The 19,370-nt window shown below is 39.9% G+C and overlaps 1 pseudogene; it reads right to left on the reverse strand.

The window, feature by feature from the left end:
• The window catches only part of LOC132314411 (uncharacterized), a 48,029-nt pseudogene that overhangs the window by 21,644 nt on the left and 7,015 nt on the right, over positions 1-19,370 (reverse strand).

The raw sequence follows: 19,370 nt of genomic DNA on the forward strand, positions 1-19,370 counted from the left end.
GTCCTGATCTACTACAATCCAAACAGGAATCCGATACGCAGATACATACTAGAAAGACTCAACAATATCTAGAGTAGTCCATATATGTATAAGTACACACTATAGGACGCTCACTAGTCCAAAAAGGTCTGTCTCAGCCTGAATAGAGATACCATGCAAATCGCACATACTGTGGTCATGTGTATCTAGACCTACCAGGGAACAACACCTCTGTCCAGTTATCCATCCTAGGCAATATACGCGCCCTAAGTATGGTCCTGAGACTCAAGCTCATACCATAGTACCATAAAATACATATATATAATACATACTCCTCCTAATACAAAATACCATCCAACTTTGTAACAGTTTGATATATTGTATAACAAATCCATCCTGAACCCATAGTAGTTCATTCAATTCTCAATTGATATGACCCATGTAGGTGATGGACTTAACCCATATGGTTAATCCATACGTTAATCCAAATTAGGTAGGACTTAGTGTTTGTACTAATCCATACCTAGTATGCCACCGTCCCATACCGGTGCATACAATCCTCCAGTTCCATAGTTATTAACACAGCATAAACATGTATCAACTAATTTCCAAAAGAAGCATAAATATAGTTTAACATATTTACAACCAATTTATGCATCCAATATACCATTTAAATATCACATTACAGTGCTTTATATATATATGAAAAGACTGTACATGTAGTTCCTCCAGTTAATATAGTTGACGGAACAGTAATAAATACCAATCCACCATACTTCAAGATTTGCATATAAACAGTTTAACATGTGTACAACACATTAATCATCCTACATAAGATTTAGAAATCCCTTTCCAGTCCCATTTTATTAAGTAAGACTGAAACCTACCACTCCTCCTGCACAACCATATCTGATGCAATAGTTGATAAATTTAAAACATCCATTAATTCCATTTAAGCATACTTAATCTTCTAGATAGATAAACATATGCTTATAACATAGTTGAACATGCTTGATAAATTTAAACATGCAAAAGAACCCGAAACGTTGCTCAAAGCAGTAAACAGTTTACAAAGATTTCAAAGACAACTTCACATATGCAGTTTCTTCGTTTAACCTTAGGTTGCTTCAAGGTTCAACACAATACCATTAACAATACTTCCAACCATTTTTACATCTCTGGAAATATTATACAACCCAATTTTACCCACTGGAACAACCCAGTCATCTTCCCATAGGTCCAGAAACAACCCAAAATCACGCAGAAGCAAGAAAAGAAGCTGGAGCCGCCTCCAGAATATTGGAGCCACCTCCCTTCTTGGTGGAGCCGGCTCCTCCCTTATTGGAGCCGGCTCTACCCTTATGGAGCCAACTCCAATCCCTTGTGGAGCTGGATCTCACACCCCCTAGACCCGGCTCCCTCCTTTGGTGAGCCGGCTCTCCTCCTTTAAGAGCCGTAATTCCTTCTCTGGTTGTCTTCCTCGCCTCCGGCTAAGTTCAAAACCTATTTAGTATTTTAAAACCTTGTTTCAGTGTTTATACACTATCCTAGATTATATGAGAAACCCCCCAACATGCATCAATAATCCCAATTAACCAAGCTTGAACCCAAGACATAGCATGCATCAGTTCATAGTTCTTTAAAAATTTGCACAGTTTGATTCACGAGATTTATTTCCGTTTGAACATGCAAACAAGATAAATTTAATCATTAATCTGTTTTTAATCTTGGTTTAATCCTTAGAGTCTTTCTAAGCCTGTACAAAACACAGATTAAAGAGATAGAGTGGAAACAGAACTTGCCTTCAGTTTCAGACTATGGAACTGCAGACCTCTGTCAACTCCGGCAACGATGGTTGTCTTAACTCCCTCTGCTGCTCCTAATTCAATCCCCAACCTTCTCCTTGAAATCTTCCTTCAATCCCCAAAGGTTCTCTCTGAAAGTCTCTACAACTCTCTGTTTTTTTCCCTCTATCACACTGTATACGTGATTATGGTGAATATGGTTTTTTTTTATTTGTAACCCTAAATCAACGTATAAACAATGTATATATAGACTCTACAGAAACCCTAAGTCCATACAGATATCACTCGGCCCATAGGTAATCCTAGGTTATAACAATGTCAGCTATGATAAAACCTAAAACCCTAAGTTACAATTAATGCATTTAAAACACATTAAACCAATTAACATAATTAAATAAATAAACAATTAAAACAATTAAATTAAAACTAAAAATAAAACATTTAATTCAAATAAAATCAACTAATAACAATTAAATTAAACAATATCAAATTGTTCAAATAAATTCAGATAAAATCAAATAATACACCAATTAATGAAAATACACACTTAAACAATTTAAAAATGCAATAAAATAATTAATAAAAATATCAGAATTATCCTTTTGAATTTAGGGGTATTACAAGGTGGAGCTTGGATGAACAGGGGGGCAGCAGGCTGAGGGGTACTAGAATGGCTAAGAACATTGATCCACCGGCGCTTGGTAAAAATTTTAATCTTTTCGCCTTTTGGTTCATGGGGAGGAACAATGAAACCCTTGTGCTTTAGGAGCCGAGTGATGAAAAATGGCAAAAGCAATTTCTGATTTTCAACTCGCGGAACCCGTGCATTATGAGCGTCATGCCAAAACTTTATAAATGTTGTCCAAATGAGCTCCGGGATGGAGAACCATTGGCCTTGGTCCATGGCATATAAGGCTTGCAAAAGGAGGCCCCTACGCTCGGTGCTATGCACTAAAGGGCAGACATTGTGCTTGAAAACAGTGTCAATGAACCAGAGGCATTCTGGAAGATTGGTTTTGCGGATAAAAGACCGGGGCCTATTAGGATCGTCAACATTGCCAATGGCAGCGACAACCTGCTTCACAGTTAATGTATCCAGCTCCTCATATAAAGGGAGATTCTCACGATTGACAATGTCATCGGGGCACTCAATGGGGCAACCAGAAACCTGAACGATGTCAGTCATAGTGAAAGCATAAGTGGTGCCATCAATGGATGTAGTGAGAGAAATGGGTGGTTCTTCAGGGTATTGGAGATTCTGGTAGAAGAGGCGCACTACACGGGGGTAGGCAACCCTGGTAAGGGGCGCGCAAATGTGCTACAGACGCCAGTTAGTCAATTCGGCTACAGCCCACGAAGTAGTGGGTAGAATGTCAAAGGCATCCGTGAGAGGAAATGAGAGCTCGTAGTTGAGTTGTTTGCCATCCCAAGGGTCACGTGGTCGCTTACGATGAACAGCAGGGGTACCCGCAGAGGGTCTAGGAGGGTGAGAAGGACCGGAACGAGACATTAAGAGAGGTGGACTTGGTTGAGGAATTTCAGCGAACACCTGGTGTGCACCACAAAAAGGAGAAGGTGAGAGTGACTTGGATGAGGAGCAAAACCCAAATTTTTTTGAAAGATTAACAAGCTCCAGCATAGAGCAATCACCAACAATCATCAACACAAGCATCAACAAAATCTCCAACATGCAATCCCATCCTCCTTATGATGATTACTGTCAATGAAAAGAAGAAATTAAATTGTAGGGAGAAGAAACTGACCTTAAGAATGTTGAGAGAAAGGTGGGAGGAGGAGGGTGCTGTGATGGGGTGGTGGTGGTTTGGTAAGAGTGAGAGGTGGGTTGCTGAGTTGGTGTGGAGAGAGAGAAGGTGGTGTGGGTTGGGTCTAGCCGAGAGGGGGAAGGTGGTTGGGTGGGGGTTGGTTTGTGGTTGGGGTGAGTTGGTTTTAAAAGAGGAGGGGGCTCGAGTGTGTGGGGTGAGGTGGTTTTTAAAAGAGGTAGGAAGTGGGTTTGGGTCGAGTGCTTGAAGCTTCATTTCGAGCACTCGAAATTGGGTCAGTGAGTTGGATGTTTGGTGTTTAGGATGCCGAGAGGGAGAGTAGGGTGTTGAGGGGGGAGGGATGAGGAAGTTTGGTTTGGTTTGGTGGGGCAGGCAAGATGCCGAGAGAAGGTTGCATGGGGAGGTTGGTTGGTTTGTTGAGAGGGAAGCCGAGAGTTGGGAGGGAGGTGGTATGTCGCGGGTGGCATGATGGGTGGATGGGATAGATGCCGAGGGAGCAAGCAGGGTTGTTTGTTGGTGGGGTTAAAGGGGATGGAAGTTAGGTTGGGATGGTGAGTTGAGTAGGATAGAGGGTGGTGGAGGTTGGGATGGGTTTGCATTCATGATAAGCATGCATGAGGGGCTACATAGGAAGGGAGGTGAGGTTGAGTTGGTTTGAGTTGCCGAGAGGAGAGCTTTGCATGGGTTGGGAGATATGTGTGATTGTAGGTGGTTTCATGGTTTGGTTTGATGCTGAAGTTGCATGCATGCATGGAGCTTGCATGCATGTCTTGGGGATGGGTTGTGGGTTGATGAAAGGGTGGCCGAGAGGTAGAGAAGGCGATGAGGGTGAGGCAACGAGTACTCGGGGCGTTGGCATGAGGTGTTCGAGCACTCGCTAGGGGGAGCTCGAGTGCTCGAAATGGAGCCAGTAGGTTCGGTATGTTGGGGTTAGCTATTGAGAGAGAAAGAAGGTGGAGTTCGAGCACTCCAAATAGGCTCAGTGAGTGCTCGAACTGAGAGCAGTGAGTTGGGTGGGTTGGTGCATGAAATTCGAGCACTCAAACTAGAATTTAGAGTGCTCGAAAATGGCTCAGTAGGCTAAGGGGTGAGCTCGGCTGTGAGGACTGAAGCAAGGAGTGAAAGGGAAAACATGCAAGATAGTGAGCACCATGGAAGTTGAATTTGTTGCAATGGAATATGGAATGTGAGCAACATGGAAATGGAAGCTGTTCAAAATGGAGTCCATGCATGGAAATTCCATGCATTTGCATTTGCAATCTCATTCCATGGGAGACAGTGAGCACTATTGCATGCATTTTCATGCATTTTGATGCATTTGCAACACCATTCCAGGAATTTTGCAAGTTGGCGACTTGGAAACAAAAAATTTTGCATGTCATTCCCATGGAATGGAAGAATTTCTGAAAATTTTCAAATTGCATCATTTTTGGAAAATTTCCAAACTTTGAATGAATTTGAAAATTTTGGAATTTTTGAATATCTCTTCAATGCAACATCACACAATTCATGGAAAATTTTTAAAACTTGTAATGTCAATCCAATGCATGGATTAATTTTTGAAAATTCTTCAAACTTTGCAATTGTGCGCCAATGCTTGGATGAATGTAGAAAATTTTTAAACTTGGCAACTTTTCTCTAATGCATGGAATTTTTTTTTTAAAAAACTTGTCAACCTCAATCCAATGCATGGATGGAGCTTCTTCCTTCTTCTCAACATCTCCAATGCATGGAAATTTTTTAAAAAATTTTCAAATTCATTCCATTCCAATGCATGGGAAATTTTGAGAAATTTTCAACTTGTTGCAAGAACTGTGCAACAATCACTCCAATGCATGTAAAATTTTCAAACTTTGCAACAATTTGGGAAAATTTTCAAACCATTCCACATCACTTCAAGCTTTTGCAACCTCACACGATTCATTGAAAATTTTTGAGAAATTTTTTTTTAAGAATGCAATAAAAATGAGAGTTTATGCACATGAGTAGCATTCCAAAGCCAATGAAATTGCCGGATAGAGCTGAAAATTTCCAGGAGTGAAAGAAAAAGTTTCAGAAGGTCTAGGAAAGCCTAATGTGAAGTTTGGAACGCAATTAGAGACACTTCTGGAGGAGGTCAAATTTTTGGCTTTCCTTAGCGAATTTCCAGAAAACTCAAGGCTCAGGCAATTTTATTGGGAGAGGGAAGCTTGAACATCGAAAGAATTTCTTCCCTTGCTTTGCTAAATTTAATGTCGATAGCTAGACGAAGTTAGAGTTGGCACTAATCCTCATAAATTGGGTCCGTCAAGAGGACTTTCTCAACTTTGCGGGCTGGGATTGTGCCATCAATGCAAGGCTTAAGCCATTGGCCATTAACCTTGAATAGTGATCCACTTGCAGGATCATGAAGTTAGATTGCTCCGTGAGGAAAGACGGTAGTGACAATGTATGGACCATCCCATCTTGACCGGAGTTTACCGGGAAAGATTTTCAAATGGGAATTGAAAAGCCAAACCTTTTGTCCCGGGGCAAAAGACTTCTTGACGATGTGTTTGTCATAAAAAGCTTTAGTCTTTGCCTTGTAGATTTTTGCACTTTCGTACGCGTCATTACGCAATTCCTCAAGTTCATTTAATTGCAACGCACGATTAGAGCCGGCTTGTTTGAGATCAAAATTGAACCTTTTTATGGCCCAATAAGCACGGTGCTCTAATTCTACCGGGAGATGACATGCTTTGCCAAAGACAAGTTGATATGGTGACATGCCAATGGGTGTCTTATAAGCTGTCCGGTAAGCCCAAAGCGCATCGTTTAGCCTTAATGACCAATCTTTGCGGTCCGGTCTAACCGTTTTTTCCAAAATGTGCTTAATCTCCTGGTTAGAAATCTCTACTTGACCACTCGTTTGAGGGTGGTAAGGTGTAGCAACCTTATGAATGACTGAATACTTAGCAAGGACGGATTTGAGATAACTATTTCAGAAATGAGATCCGCCAACACTAATGATTGCTCGGGGCGTACCAAAATGACTAAAGATGTGAGACTGAATGAAATGGATCACGACTTTATGATCATCGGTTTTGGTAGCCTCGGCTTCAACCCATTTAGACACATAATCCACCGCTACAAGGATGTACTCATAGCCATAAGAAGATGGAAATGGTCCCATAAAGTCAATCCCCCACACAACAAAAATTTCAACAATTAAAATGTTAGTGAGGGGAATCATGTCTCTTCGGGACATGGATCCAAGTTTTTGACATCGTTCACACGATTTGCAAAAATTGTATGCATCCCGAAACAAGGTAGGCCAAAAGAATCCGCTTTGAAAGACTTTGTTAAAGGTCTTTTTGGCACTGAAATGGCCTCCACAAGCAAGAGTATGGCAAAAATTTAGAATGCTTGTGGCCTCGGTTTCAGGAATGCATCGCCGGAGGATTTGGTCCGGGCAATACTTGAATAGTTCCGGATCTTCCCAAAAGAAATGCTTGACTTGGGAGAAAAACCGGTCCTTCTTTTGTTTGGACCAATGAGTTGGAATTTTGCCAATCGCAAGATAGTTGACAATATCCGCAAACCATGGAAGATTGGAATGTGAAACTTGAAGAAGTTGCTTATTCGGAAAAGAATCACGGATGGCTGCGAATTCGGAAGATTTTTCAATAAGCAAGCGAGAGAGATAATCGGCGACAACATTGTCGGTCCCTTTTTTGTCCCGGATGTCAATGTCAAACTCTTGAAGTAAGAGGATCCATCAAATTAAACGGGGTTTTGTCTCTTTTTTCGCTAACAAATGCCTAAGAGCGGCATGATCCGAAAAGACGATGACCTTGGAACCAAGAAGATAAGAGCGAAATTTATCCAAGGCGTACACCACAACTAGCAATTCTTTTTCAGTGGTGGTGTAGTTCAATTAGGCATCGCAGAGAGTCTTGCTGGCATAATAAATGACATGCGGAAGTTTATCCACACGTTGGCCCAAAACCGCCCCTAATGCATAGTCGGATGCATCACACATGATCTCAAAGGGAAAAGACCAATTAGGCGGTTTCATGATTGGGGCGGATGAGAGAAGAGTGCGAAGTTTAATAAAAGCTTCCATACAAGCGTCATCAAAATTGAACGGAACATCCTTGGCTAAGAGATTACATAAGGGCCGTGAGATTTTGCAAAATCTTTGATGAAGCGATGATAGAATCCGGCATGGCCAAGAAAAGAACGGATTTGACGGACGAAATTCGGAGGAGGAAGATTAGAGATCAACTCAACTTTTGCCTTGTCTACCTTGATTCCCCATTTAGAAATGACATGTCCTAAAACAATGCCTTCTTAGACCATGAAATGGCTTTTCTCCTAACTTAGAATAAGATTCGTCTCTTTGCATCTTTGGAGCACCAGAGACAAATTTTTGAGACACGAGTCAAAGGAGGAGCCAAATACGGAAAAATTGTCCATGAAAACTTCCAAGAACTTTTCAACCATATCCGAGAATATAGACATCATACACCTTTGGAAAGTTGCCGGCGCATTGCATAGACTAAAAGGCATGCGTCGATAGGCAAAAGTACCAAAGCGACATGTGAATGTTGTTTTCTCTTGATCTTGGGGGGCAATTGCCACTTGGTTATAGCCAGAATAACCATCAAGAAAACAATAGAAGCTTTGGCCGGCTAACCTTTCTAGGATTTGATCAATAAATGGGAGCGGGAAATGATCCTTCCTAGTTGATGAATTGAGTTTCCGGTAGTCAATGCACACACGCCACCCGGTGGTGGTTCGTTGTGGCACGAGCTCACCCGCTGAATTTTCAACAACGGTGAGACCGGATTTCTTGGGGACAACTTGTGTGGGGCTCACCCACTTGCTATCAGAGATAGGGTAGATGATTCCCGCATCTAGCAATTTGATCACCTCTTTCAGGACCACTTCCTTCATATTTGGATTTAACCGGCGCTGGACCTCTCTAGTAGGCTTTGCGTCATCCTCCATATGAATGCGGTGCATACAAATAGAGGGGTCAATTCCTTTCAAATCTGCCACTGTCCAACCAATAGCTTCTTTATGCTCTTGGAGCACCGCTAAAAGGTTAGTCTCTTGGTCTTTTTGAAGGTCCGAGGCAATGATGACCAGAAGGGTTTGCTTTGGACCAAGGAACACATACTTGAGATGGGCCGAGAGCGGTTTAAGCTCAAGTTGTGGTGGAGATAGCAATGATGGGACCGGAGGAGTAGTGGAAAGTTGGGGAAGTGGTTCTTTTGGAATTTTCCAAGGAGGTACATCCATGATAGCATTAATATCAAGCAAGGAATTGACTTCTTGAATGGCTTGATCAACATCAAAGTTTGAGAAGTCAAAATGGGATATGCAAGTTTCAAGAGGATCTTTGCTTAGAATGAAGGGGAGAGATTCTTCGACAACTTCATCAATGACATCCACAAGAAAACAATCATCCTTGTTAGAGGGATGTTGAGTTGCATGAAAGATGTGGAGTTTGACTTGCATGTTTCCAAAAGCAATGTCCATCACCCCGGTTCGGCAATTAATTGATGCATTAGCCGTGGCTAAAAATGGCCTACCAAGGATCACGGGAATGTGCTTTTTTGGATCATGGACCGATTTCGTATCAAGAACCACAAAATCTACCGGGAAGTAGAATTTGTCCACTTTGATGATAACATCCTCAAGAATGCCTCGTGGATGCTTGACCGATCTATCAGTAAGTTGCAAAACCACGGAAGTCGGCTTAAGATCTCCCAATCCAAGTTATAGGTAGACTGAATATGGAATTAAATTCACACTAGCTCCTAAGTCAAGGAGGGCCCTCTCGATTTTTCTGTCACCAATGACGCAAGAGATTGTGGGGGCACCCGGATCCTTATACTTCGGAGGAGTGCTGTGCTGAATGATAGCACTAACATTTTCAGTCAACCTCACCTTTTTTGGCAAATGATTTTTAGAAGTGCGCTTTTGAGTGCACAAATCTTTGAGAAATTTTGCATAGGGAGGGATTTGCTTGATAGCATCCAAGAGGGGCAAGTTAATCTTGACTTGCTTGAAAACTTCCCACATGTCTTGAATTTTACAATTCTTGTTCCCAAAATGTGTCGACTCTTGAAGACGTTAAGGAAACGGAGCTTTTGGCTCATAAGTAGTTTCCACATTTGGGGCGACATGTGTGGGATTTCCGTGAATGGTATTTGGACAAGAATGTGGATTGGAAGAGCTTGGAATTGGATTAGAAGAGCTTGGATTTGGATTTTTCAAAGGAGAAACTTCCTCACTTTTGTCTCCACCGACCTTGTTGTCAACCATTCTACCACTCCGAAGGGTGGTGATAGCTTGAACTTGTTCATGAGTCGGCCCACTCGGAGGAGGGGTTTCATCAATCACATGCATTCCTCTAAGATTTTCAAAAGGTTGAGAGGGAAGCTTGCCCTTGTCCTTTTGAAGCAATTGATTCACCGAGTTAGCTATTTGGCCCACTTGATTTTCGAGATTAGCTATGGATTGAGTATGAGAGTGAACCATTTGGAGAGTAGGCTGCAAAGATGTCAAGAGTTGCTTATTGGAATCCATGATTTGCTTGTTCAATGATTCCATCATTTGCTTGTTTGCAGCTACTATCTCGTCAGTTGGACACACAGGAGGTTGATTGGAAACATTTGGATTGTAAGGAGGACGGTAGCTTGAAGAGGCTTGAAATGGTCTACCCTGATATTGAGAAGAGGGATGATTTTGCTACCCTTGGTTTTGGAATTGGGAATTTTGTGGGGCTTGTTGCCGCCACTAGAAATTCGGATGATCTCACCAACCCGGATTGTAGGTGTTGGAATATGGATTGTTCCCGGGCCGTGAGAACATGGCATTAGCTTGCTTTTGGTTGGGATTGGGAAATTGCTCCAGTGTGGGCAATCTTCCGAGAGATGGAATGGACTAGTACATGAAGCACAAACTGAACTTGCCGAATTTTGAGACAATGAAGGAGGAAGATGTGGTGCCATCAATTGGTAGAATTTATGAGCAATGGTATCCACTTGAGATGATTCCTCCCTTATTGATTTTGGTTGACAAGGGTTGGTGTTCTTTGCAATGGTTGAGGTCGGAGCCCTACGAGAATTATGTTGAAGTGAATTTTCGCTTAAATTCTCAAGTAAGATCCAAGCCTCATTCGCATTCTTGGACATGAACATCCCACCACAAGAAGAATCAACCATGAATCTATGGGTTTCGGTCAAGCCGGCATAGAAAGCTTGCACTAATTGCCATTTTGGGATCAAATGATGAGGACACTTCCGAAGAAGATCATGTAACCTTTCCCAAGTCTCGTGGAGTTGTTCTCCATCAACTTGAGAAAAGCTTAGAATGGAACGCCTCATTTGGTTGGTTTTACTCACTGGATAATACTTCTTAAGAAATTCTTGTTGCAATTGAGCCCAAGAAGTAATAGAGTTGGGAGCGAGGGAGTTCAACCAATATTTTGCCCTATCCTTTAGGGAGAATGGGAAAAGATGGAGATGGAGTGCATTGTCCGGAAAACCTCTCAACCGGATGGTCGAACAGATTTCAAGGAACTCATCAAGATGCTTATATGGATCTTCATTATCAAAGCCATGAAATGATGGAAGCATTTTGATGGTGCTTGATTTGATCTCATATTGAGCTGCATCGATGTTTGGCATTACTATGCAAGAAGGAGAAGCATAGGTGGTAGGGATGAAATGATCTCTAAGAGTCATTGGTTCTACATTAGGAATTTCAGCCCTTTCATTCCCCGGATTTCCTACGTTATCTCCCATTGCATTAAATTCAGTTTCAAGATCCCTTATAAGAGTAGATTCCCTAAGGTTTCTTCTAAGAGTTCTTTCAAGAGAATTGATATCAATGGGCGAATCAATTGTGGGTAGAGAGAGTGACCTACGACCGAACATCAACAGCATAGCATATAATCAACAAAGCAATTCATTATCCACAACTCCACATACGATGTTCCCTTTCTCCTCAATTATCAAGACAGAAAATAAATGGCCACGACAAGGACCGATGCTTATACACAGAATTAAAACAATAATATAGCCTCAACAAGGGCTTGCAAATAAATTAACTACTTCTAAACTTAACACATGCACGATATCTTACAATGTGAAACTAAAAGGTCAAGAAACTTACCTGGGGTCCTTTAGACTTACGCTTTGCTAGCGTTCCCACGGCGAGATTCGAGTCCCTAGAATCTTACAACACGAAAATGGTTAAACCACACGAAAAATATGCACAAAACACAATATGCACAATCAAACTAAATTTAACCCTAAACTTTGGTTGCTAAACCGTTTGCAAGTCCCCGGCAATGGCGCCAAAAATTGATCGACAGTCGAAATCAATTATAAATCAACCCTCTTTGCAATAGCACAAATCATTGTAAAATAGGGCTATTGGACGGGTAAGTCGAACCACTGGGACTGCGCTAGTCTTAAGGCAACCTAAGTATCTAAAGTCATTTTAGAGTGATGAGGGGTTTATAAAGGGTTTGTGTGTTTGTCACTAAACTAAGAAATTAAAATGCATAAAACAATAGATTGCAATGAAATTGAAGAAGTGAGATACAAGTAGAAAAGACTAGGGAGATGAATTCACTCCAACCCTATACACATGCTAGATTAAGATTAAATTGGGGAAAAACAACACAAATGATGGTCATGATACATGGCAACACTTGGTTGCTATAGTATTTTCAAGAAGTTCATTAAATCAACAACAAGAATAATCCATCAAAGGTTCACATACTCAAGCCACCTAAACTAGGGTGTAGCCTTCACATGCTCCCTAAGCCCAAGATTATCAAGTCCTTAATGGAATGATGAAAGCACATAAAATTAGGAATTAAGCATAGACAATCAAAGGGGGATCCTAAGTAATGGACTATCTAAGTTCTCCAACTTCATATCAATAAAACCATTTCATGATCTAACTTCCATTGTCACTATGAAAGTGTAAGCATTATGATTAAGAGAAGCAATCATCTAAGACAAAAGGAATAACTCAAAATAATCATGTATAGACATTAAAGTTCATTACAACAAATATAATGCTCTAGATCATAAAATAACCAAAAACTATACATTGTTCTCTCCAAAATAAAATCTACACTAGCACATGCTTATAAGGGAGGAGCTTCATCACCTCCCTAGATGGAGGTTTAGCTCTCCATTGATACAAAAATGGAAGAAGAAGAAGAAGAAGAAGGATCCATCTCCATTTTCAAGCTCCTACTGTAGCACTCAAGAACACCCTCTTCCTTGCTCTCTTCTCTATCCTCTAATCTTGTAAGAAAGAATGATCCATATGTGTGGCCTTTGGTTGCCTAATATCCTTCAACAAAGTCCTCTCTCTCCTCCAAAAACATTCCCAACCACTTCATAAAAGAGGGAGATTCGAATTGAGAAAACCAATGAAGCAAGTGGCTGAAAATGAGGAGTCCCGAGCTGCATTCTGGTCAATTTTCGAGCACTCGAAGGGTGGCCTCGAGCACTCAAAATTAGTGTAATGTGCAACATGCTCTTCTTGCTCAGCACTAACCTACTTTGGTAAAACGGCTATAACTTTGTGCTCTGAACTCCGAATGATGATCTGTTTGAAGATTTGGAGAGCTAATTCAGAGATTTAAAAACTTCATGTTTTGATGAAGACGCAATTCTCAAGTTTGGTTGGTCGAAAATGGGGAGAAAGGCAGCACTTTAGTGCTGCCAGGCAGTTCTGCGCACCTCTGGTAAGAAGATCATAACTCTCTGCTCCGAACTCCGAATGATGAATTGCTTAAAGATTTGGAAAGCTGATTCAGAGCTCTAAATCTTTCATGTTATAATAGAAGTCCAGTTCTTGAGTTTCCTAGGTCGAAAATGGTGACAAAAGTCAGGTTCTACTGCTGCCAGAATTTCAGAATTGGCACCCTTTTTGTTCAAAATTCCACAAGGCATCATTTTTGCTTCCTTTTTGCACTTTAACCTGAAAATGTATAAAAACATGCAAATGGAGATAATCTACATAAAATAATCAATTAATGGACTTTGTTAATGTAATTTAAGGCGCTTGAATATACAGTATTCGGCGCTTATCAGCACGCTTAGAAATTGCTTCACCTTTTGCATTTTCAACCATCGTAATTCCCGATTTCTTGGGAACTACTTGAGTTGGACTCATCCATTTGCTATCAGAGATTGGATAAATGATACCGGCATCTAAGAGCTTAACTACCTCTTTCTTAACCACTTTTTTCATATTTGGATTTAATCTCCTTTGGGCATCTCTAAAAGGTTTTGCATCTTCTTCCATAAGAATGCAATGCATACAAATGGAAGGGTCAATTCCTTTTAGATCTACCACACTCCACCCAATGGATTCCTTATTGTCCTTAAGCACATTCAAAAGAGAATTCTCTTAATCTTTTTCAAGAATTGAAGAGATGATGACTGGAAAAGTCTCTTCTGGACCTAAAAAGGCATACTTAAGATCGAGAGGGAGAGTTTTGAGCTCAAGAGTGGGTGGAGAGGCTAGAGATAGAACCGGTGGAGTGCTAGAGAGGGGAGGAAGAGGTTCTTTTGTATCTTTCCAAGGTGAAAAATCCAAACTTGCAACGGATTCCATTAAATTATTAACTTCATTCAACGACCCTTCACTATCAAACCCACAATTACCATACATTTCAAGAAGACAAGATGCAAGGGGGTTCTCTGAAAAAAGAGATGAAAGATCATCCTCGGTTGGTTGTTTCATGACTATGGTGGTAATAGATTCCTCAACAACCTTATCCAAGAAAGGTCCATGACACCGGATCTACAACCTTTTTAAAACAGTGCCTAGAACCTTAGGAATCAAGTTTGGCAGATTTGAACCTGTTCATGATTCTTGGGATAGGTTCAAGCCATTTGAATTTGGCCTAGAAAACATTCTGTCATTTTTGAACCAGTTCCCAATTCTTTGATTAGGTTCAAGTCTTCAACATTGGCCTTGAAATACATTCTGCCATCCTTGAACCTGTTCCAAATTCTTTGAACAGGTTCAAGAGTCCTGATAGCCTATGGAAAGTTTAGTTTCCTGTTCCTGATTTCTTTCCTAGTTAGTTTAGAAGTGTTTCAAGTCTTATGCACGAATTTTATCATATTTTCAAATTGACTAGAACATTCTAAACTCTACATAAACTGTGTTATACACATAGGCTTATTGTGTGGCTTTTGCATAAAAAATACAGATCTTTTTGAGAGCCTTTTTGAGAGATATTTTTTATTCTTTCAGAAAATCAATCTGATTTTTCTAATTTTATTTTTGAGAGCACACACATAAACACAAGAATGATTTAGGAGTGTTGTTCTCTATCTCATCGGAATTGAAGCATAATTGAAGATTCAGAAATTTTGGAAAAGCAGAATTCATTTATTCTTCATCAAATTCAGATCTAGAAGAAAAGGGGTGAAGCGATCACACTTTGAAGGGGTCAGAGCATTCATGGAGTATTGTCTAATGTACCTGCAACTCTTCTACAGAGATCAAGAGTAAGCCTGAGGTCGAGAGCTGTTGGACTGGGGAGTCTCAAAGCCAGGGATTGTCAGCAATTGGTTTTTGGTAGAACGATAGGATGTGAGACTAAGTCAAAGTTCAGTATACTTTGCTTTGAACGTAGTGGATCATTTATCTCAGGACTGTGAAGTCCAACAAGGTTTTTCCTATTACAATTGGTCTATTCTACCAATTGGGGTTTCCTCGATAAAATCCTGGTGTCATCTCTCAAACTCTATTTACTCTACTTACACTTTATTTTTGCTTTATGGTTTGATTTTAGTTTTATTTCAGTAAAATTAAAATAAGTAAAAATTGGATAAAAGAGTAAGTTGAATCTATTTACCATCTCTTTAGATTATCTATCCATATATTATATTCCACAACCATTCCGCTGCAGACACTCAACACGTGGTATCAGAGCCATCCTCTATACATTGAGTTGTTCCTTGTGGAATTTTTTTTTTTTAATAAAAAAAATCTCTGTTTTTGTTTTCAAAATTTGATATGGATAGTGTTCTTAAGGAAGGTGGATCTATTCAACGTACTCCTTTGTTTGATGGTGATAACTATGCTTTTTGGAAACCTAACATGACAGCTTTTCTTATGACTCAAGCTAAATATGTTTGGGCTGCAATTGAAAAAGTGATCGGTTGATCAACTATACATCAACCTTCGCAATAGCACGAATCATTGTAAAATAGGGCTATTGGTCGGGTAAGTCGAACCACTGGGACTGCGCTAGTCTATGGCAACCTAAGAGTCTAGATTACTTTTAGAATGATGAGGGGGTATATAGAGTTTTGTTGGTTTGTCACTTAGTCACTAGAATTGAAATGTGCTTAAAGAAATAAATGCAAGGAATTTAGGAGGAAGAAGTCTAGAAAATGAGGTCTAGGGATGTGAATTCACCACCAATCCTATAAACATACTAAATTTCTATTAACTTGGGAAACAATTTCACTACATGGCAATGATATGTAGCAATACTAGATTGCTACATTATCCTCAAGAAAATCATAGGATCAAGATTTAAGTATAATCCCTCAAAGAGCCACGTGCTAGAACTACCTAGATTAGGGTGTAGCCATAACATGCTCACTAAGCTAGGGACCATCAAACCCCTCAATCACTATGGTAATAGCACATGAAGTCAAGATACAAGATTAATCCATCAAAAGGAAGTCTTAAGCTATGGATTAACAAATTTCTCATACAACATGCCTTTAAACCCATTTCACAATTTCATTTCCATTCTCACTATGAAGATGCAAGTTATATAATCATGAGAGGATAAAATCTAAGACAAGATAATGAACTCAACATGATCATTTATAGGCATTGAAATCCATTACAACAAGTGTAAGTGCTCTAAATCATGAAACTACCATGTACATGAATCATTCCCCAAATTAGATGAAATTAAAGCATGCTTACAAGAGAGAGCTTCATCACCTCCCTAGATGGAGGTTTAGTTATCCATGGATACAAAAATGGAAGAATGAAGCTTGGAAGAATAAGCCATTTTTGAGCTCCCTTCCTTTGGCTTCAAGAACCCCCTCTTCCTTGCTCTCTTCTCTCTCCTCTAATCTTGTAGAATATGTAGGATAGCAAATGTGTGGCCTTTGGTAGCCTTTTATCCTCCGACAAAACCCTCTCTCTCCTCCAAGGAACACCTCCAACCACTTCATAAAGAAGGAAGATGGCATTGAGGAAACCAATGTGCAAGTGGCTGAAATTGAGCCATTTCCGAGTCCAATCTGCCTGATTTTCGAGCACTCAAAAAGTGGTCTCGAGCACTCTAAATTAGTGTAATGTGCAACATGTTCTTCTTGCTCAACACTAACCTACTTTGGTAAAACTGCTATAACTTTGTGCCCCGAACTCCAAATGATGATCTGTTTGAATATTTGGAGAGCTGATTCAGTGCTTTAAAAACTTCATTTTTTGATGAAGACCCAATTCTCAAGTCTGGTTGGTCGAAAATGGGGAGAAAGGCAGTACTTCAGTGCTGCCAGGCAGTTCTGCGCACCTCTGTTAAGAAGATCATAACTCTATGCTCTGAACTCCGAATGATGAACTGCTTGAAGATTTGGAAAGCTGATTCAGAGATCTAAATCTTTCATGTTATGATGGAAGTCCAGTTCTTGAGTTTCCTAGGTCAAAAATGGTGACAAAATTCAGGTTCTACTGCTGCCAGAAATTCAGAATTGGCACCCTTTTTGCTCAAAATTCCACAAGGCATCATTTTTGCTTCCTTTTTGCACTTTAACCTGAAAATGCATAAAAACATGCAAATGGAGTTAATCTACATAAAATAATCAATTAATGGACTTTGTTAATGTAATTTAGGGCGCTTGAATATACAGTCTTCAGCGCTTATCACACCCCCAAACTTACATTTTGCTAGTCCCTTAGCAAAACCAAAATGCAAAGCTCAATGGAATGAAAACATGGGAATGTTATTACAAAAATATTCACCATGGCAAAGATAAACATAAACATAGCTCAAATACAACTTGGAACAGATAAAGGGCTGGAGACGGGATCATTGGGAAGACTACCTTGCATATATAAAGCATTGATACAAAAATTGGGAAAAACCATTTCAACATGCATGCATCAACATCATAGTCCATATAAATAATTCAATTGTCATCTCTTAAATGGAAATAACTCAAACTTCAGTGAAAGTGAATTAAATTCTCAACATGCGGCTTTTACTTTCTTTTCCAATTCCAAAGCACAAGTTTTCAAATCATTGAATTCCCCTTTAAATGAGGTCCCTAAGACATGATTTTATTTACAAGACAACTTTTATTGCTTGTTGACAATTTATTATAACTCATTAGCGAAACATAGAATGGTTGTGCAATGCTAAAGTCCCTTAAGCTTTCTAACCAACCTATGTAGCAAGCGTTAGGCCAACAACTCCCAAACCAGATGGCTTTAGGGTGTTAAGTGTAGAGACACTCCAAAGGGCTTAATAGCTCAAGTTGGAAAGGCTACGAACTCTAGCGAACTATGTTTATTACAATTTTTTTGAATGACCGTGCAATGTTTAAGTCCTTTAAGCTTTCTAACCAACCCTTGTAGCAAGCGTTAGGCTAACAACTCCAAAACCAGACGGCTTTAGGGTGTTAAGTGTAGAGACACTCCAAAGGACTTAATAGCTCAAGTTGGAAAGGCTACGAACGTCAACTGGTCATTTTTTTTCTTTCTTTCTCATTTTTTTTTTTTTTTTTTTTTTTTTTTTTTTTAAGTCCAACTTAAATCATGCCAAAGATATTCATCTATCAGGTTCATTAAATCAGATTAACTAGGCCAAGGTCAAGGTTGATCAAGTTGCATGCCTCACAGTTAAGTTTCCAATGTGCGTCTGTGCATTGTGAAGCTTATAAGAGTGTAAATCCAGCAAGAATCTAATCGAGGCATTTATACAGACTACATTGTATTTGCATGATCACTTCAATTTCAAATTTCTTTATTTTCAAAAATTTCTCAATTGCTTCTATACACAAGGTATTAAACATATGCTTTGTCTCCGACAAGTTCCAAGTTACACTATCATTGCTTTTCAAAAATATGATACCAAAACTATGCCAAGAATGCTTTGATGCACCCCCAAACTTAAACTACACAGTGTCCTCAATGTAGGACATGGATGTAAGTTAGAGACAAAAATGACAAAGAGTATAAAAAGGAACAAAAATACCCAGGGGGAGGAAACGGCATGGGGAGACAAAACCCCCAAACTTGAATTGGACTGCGCAACCTGGAGAGTATCACGAAGAACAAAAAGAAACAACCACAAAAAACATTAATAGCACAAGCATAAATATAGAAAAATAATGTACATAAAGTTAACAGAAAAGAGAGAATTTGTATTTCAAAAAGAGTTTTTACATGATTACAAAAGAGCTGTACATAGATCATGTCTACTAGAGTAACCTATACATAGCAAATTCCGGAAGTTCAAAAGGAAAACAAAAGATTCAAGAGAAATATGTACATATGAAACAAAAAGAGAAGGTGCAACACTCGCAACAAGCTACGGTCCGGAGGGTAAACGGGCGAGGATGGAATGGAGGAGAGATTGAGTCTTACGCCTTTCGGCAGAAGCCAAACGACGTTCCTCAGCTGCGACACGGCGGTCTTCAGCAGCAAGACGACGATCTTCTTCAGCACGTGAAGAAGTCTCACATAGAGTCCGAGTGTACGCGGACAAAGAATTCTCAAAACGATCCAGCCGCTCATGAATACCGGCAATGCTAGC

This window comes from Cornus florida, unplaced genomic scaffold (assembly GCF_030987335.1).
Source record: "Cornus florida cultivar Cherokee Brave unplaced genomic scaffold, ASM3098733v1 CherokeeBrave_3.0.0_Hap2_Chr06, whole genome shotgun sequence".
NCBI classification, from domain to species: domain Eukaryota; kingdom Viridiplantae; phylum Streptophyta; class Magnoliopsida; order Cornales; family Cornaceae; genus Cornus; species Cornus florida.